The 4,074-nt window shown below is 46.7% G+C and overlaps 1 non-coding gene across 1 annotated transcript; it reads right to left on the reverse strand.

The window, feature by feature from the left end:
* Window positions 1-411: 411 nt before the first annotated feature.
* TRNAV-CAC lies at window positions 412-483 on the reverse strand. Its single transcript has one exon. It is a non-coding gene; the product is annotated as a tRNA-Val (tRNA).
* Window positions 484-4,074: the final 3,591 nt, after the last annotated feature.

A 4,074-nucleotide genomic window follows, 5' to 3' on the forward strand; every position in this document is an offset into this window, starting at 1 on the left:
TGCTCCAAAGTCAAGCCAGGCATGTGGGTGCTTTGCTCTCAAGGCAAGTGAGAAACAGGTGTGGTTTGTCATTGCCTTCCTCTGCAGAGTCCTCCTTGGTGGTCTCCCTTCCACATACTGACCCCGCATAGTTTTTAAGATCTGACGAGATTGGGCTATAGCATACCGCCTTCCCTCCCTCCCTCCCCAAGCAGGCATACAACAAGGATTTTCCCCCTGTTGAATTTTACCAGACTCTGATTTGTCCTAGATAGCTTTTCTGAATAAATAGTTCCTGGATAAGCACAGGGGTGTCTCGGACTGTATCTGAACACACATGAAGCTGCCTTATACTGAATCAGACCACTGGACTCCATCAATATCAGGATTGTCTACCCAAACTGGCAGCAGCTCTCGCCTGGTCCTTTCAACTGGAGCTGCTGGGGATTGAACCTAGGACGTTCTGCATGTGAAGCAGAGGCTCTGCCACTGTGCCACAGCCCCCTCCCTTGCTGTTTTCCCCACTCAAAAGGCATAGGGCACGGGTGTCAAACATGCAGCCCGGGGGCCGGATCAGTCCCCGAGAGGGTTTCCATCAGGCCCGCAGTGGAACTGGCCATCTCCCGCTTCCAGTTCTGCTACTGCTGCTGCATCATAGCTTGCTTCGCCAGACTCTCTTAATCACTCAGCCATGTCATGTTTTAACCTGGGTCCTAGACTCAGAACTCCGAGCATGAGATTTCTGTGGTGAATGTCAATAAATCAAAAGTAGGTTTGCTGCTTACAGAGCTAATGTTTTAAACATGTTTTTATTTTAAGTAAAAAAAATATAACTTTGTGTTTGTGTCCTTTATAAAGTTTATATCTCCGCTACCTGGCATTACATTTTATGACACACATGGCCCGGCCCCACAAGGTCTCATTTTCCTCAGATCCGGCCCTCGTAACAAATGAGTTCAACACTCCTGGCATAGGGTATAAGAATATTTTGCACCTTGTGCTTTTCTAAGTGTAACAAAGCTGTTACAAATTTAACATTAGTTTAACTCTACTGTGTTTATACTTACTGGGCAAAGAGTTTCAAAATTTCTGCTCTGCTCAGCCTGTGGGTCTAAGCACACTTGGGAGTAGGGTTGCCAACCTTGGCTTGGGGAATTCCTGGAGATTGGGAGATAGCAGCTGTGGAGGGCAGAGTCTGGGGAGGGGAGAAAGCTCAGCAGGGATAAGATACTATAGAATCCGTCCTCTGAACCTGTCGCCTCCTCAAAAGGAATTTATCTCTGTAGTGTCCCAAGTGTAATTCTGGGACAACTCCAGGCTCCATATGAGACTGGCAAACCTACTTGGGAATCCCATTGAACACAGCATGTCTAACTCCTAAATTATACCCCCCCAGAGAGCATTGCACTCGGCAGATAAGAACTCGTGGGCACTCAATGAAATTGCGGAGCAGTCGGGTTAGAACAGATAAAAGGAAGTACTTCTTCACCCAAAGAGTGATTAACATGTGGAATTCACTGCCACAGGAAGTGGTGGCGGCTACAAGCATGGACGGCTTCAAAGGGGAATTAGATAAGCATAGGGAGCAGAGGTCCATCAGTGGCTATTAGCCACAAGGTATAGATAGGGACTCTCAGGCTGGGGCAAGGGATGCTCTGTATTCTTGGTGCTTGGGGAGGGGCAACAGTGGGAGGGCTTCTAGCATCCTGGCCCCACTGCTGGACCTCCTGATGGCACGTGGTATTTTTTGGCCACTGTGTGACAGAGTGTTGGACGGGATGGGCCATTGGCCTGGTCTAACGTTGGCTTCTCTTATGTTCTTATGTTCTTACTGGTGGTCCCTAGCCCAAGAGATATCCGGCTGTCCTCAATCAGGGCCATGGCGTTTTTCATCCTGGTCCCAACCTGGTGGAACTCTCTACCAAATAACATCCAGGCCCTGTGGGACCTAATGCAATTCCACAAGGCCTGTAAGGCAGAGGTGTTCCCTCAGGCCTCTGGTTGAAGTCAGCAACGGTTTCCCATCTGTCTGGCGCTCCTGGTTTCCTGACCCCACCCCCCGCGGGGGCAGTGGCATCATCGATACTTTTAATGCCATCCTTTAGGTTATTTAATGTGTTTTATTGGATTTCCTTTGTTTTGTATTTAACTAATATATGTATATTGTATTGCTGCACACTGCCCTGAGCCCTGTTCCACAGGGAAGGGTGGTTTAGAGATCTAACTAAAATAATAAATAAATAAATAGTAAGGAAACATAGAATGGTTGTGTACAAAATGCAGCTGATTAGATAGTGATTGTATGGGCTTGGATAAGAAAGATATATAATCTCACACGTTTAGACTTTGGATTCTGAAATGAAGAAAATGCCCTCGTGAATATGGACATTTTCCACTGCATTAAAAGCAATTAAAACAAAATAAAGGGGAAAGGAAGCACAGTGGGAAAGGGTTTAGAGAAGCTTTGAGAATTAATATCGTTGTCAAAATCAGTACAGTTAAACCGGCCATCCCACGAATGAACATGTTCCAGGTTATTGCAATGGGACAGATTATTTACTAGAGAGAAATCTAAAGCCAAAATAACCACAGCTGAACAAACAGAGCGGCAGCCATAAAACTGGGCAACATGAGAAGATATTGGCTACTTGTACATTAACTGTCAAGTATGTATTAATTCAAAAGCAGATCTGAGCAGAATCAATTACTCTTTGAGTTGCAACTCATTCCGTTGCCCCTCAGAGATGAGGAGTAGGCAGACCATGGATTTCTTTCCTTTGCATATCTACACTGCCATTTATTGATGTTTTGTATAATTATAGGGCTTGGTGTGCACAATGGCTGATGCACATAGCAGTATCCAGAACCAAGAAGCACTGGGGCACCATGCACCTACAGGAGCCAGTGAAATCTCTGCTGGCTCATTCACAAGTTACAACATTAATGTGATGGAGCTGTAACCACCATGAAGTCTTTCTGTCATACCTGGAGCTCTGTGCTTAGAACTCGATTCCCAGGCAAGCATGGGTCCAATTCAGATCAGGGTGCAGAAGGAGATACACTATTTGGCCCACTGGGGGGAGGGGGAACTTATAGGCAGTCATCAGTAAATGTGCATTTCCCCAACAGGCAAATATAAGCTCCCATGGGCTTTTATAAGTCAGGAAAACTGCTGGCAGGAAAAGACTGAAGCCCCTTCTCCCTGTGTAACACAATCTTGATCTGAATTTGGCACACATGCACCTAGGAAATACGGCATCACCTGGGAACCCCTAAAACACATCTGTACAAAGTCCATATAGGGGACATCTGTACTTTGTCACGTGTATTTTAAGAGGATGCACTCTGATCTCCATGGTCACCAGTCAGAGTTCATCTCCACCCAGTGCTCCCCACTTTTCTGACTTCTGGCAGTTTCCAAGGGTGGCACTTACCTGCGGTGGGTCCTTGTGGAGAAAAGCAATGGAAGGAAACAATACATTTCTGTCGGATCTGCTTTATTTGCAAAGATACAAGTAGGGCACAAGTGGAGGCAAAACAGCACTCTTGCAGGGCAGCAAACCTGCTATTTCATAATAGAGTGAATGGAGGAGAACCAGCCCTGGGGGGACCACCTGCACACGGGCTCCCCCCACCCCCACTCTATTTCTCCCTCTAATTCTTCCCCACCACCTGCAAAGGGGAGACAGAGGAAGAGAAATATACGTAGGGTTGACCCAGACTAAATTTTCCAATGGCAGAACCTCCCCCCCACACACACACAAGCCCTATAATCTTCACAAAATGATGTTTGTGGGGAGAATAGGTATAATGTTATCTTTTCACTTGTTTAGTGTAGTGGTTTGGTGTAGTTGTTAAGTGCGCAGACTCTAATCTGGGAGAACCGGGTTTGATTCCCCACTCCTCCACTTGCACCTGGCTGGATGGCCTTGGGCAAGCCGTAGCTCTGATAAGAGCTGTTCTTGAAAAGGAGCAGTTTCTGTCAAGAGCTCTCTCAGCCTCACCTACCTCACTGGATGTCTGTTGTGGGGAGGGGAAGGGAAAGGAGTTTGTAAGCCGCTCTGAGACACCTTTGGGTAGTGAAGGGCGGGGTAT

This window comes from Gekko japonicus, unplaced genomic scaffold (assembly GCF_001447785.1).
Source record: "Gekko japonicus isolate JY-2015 unplaced genomic scaffold, Gekko_japonicus_V1.1 scaffold3056, whole genome shotgun sequence".
Classification (NCBI taxonomy): domain Eukaryota; kingdom Metazoa; phylum Chordata; class Lepidosauria; order Squamata; family Gekkonidae; genus Gekko; species Gekko japonicus.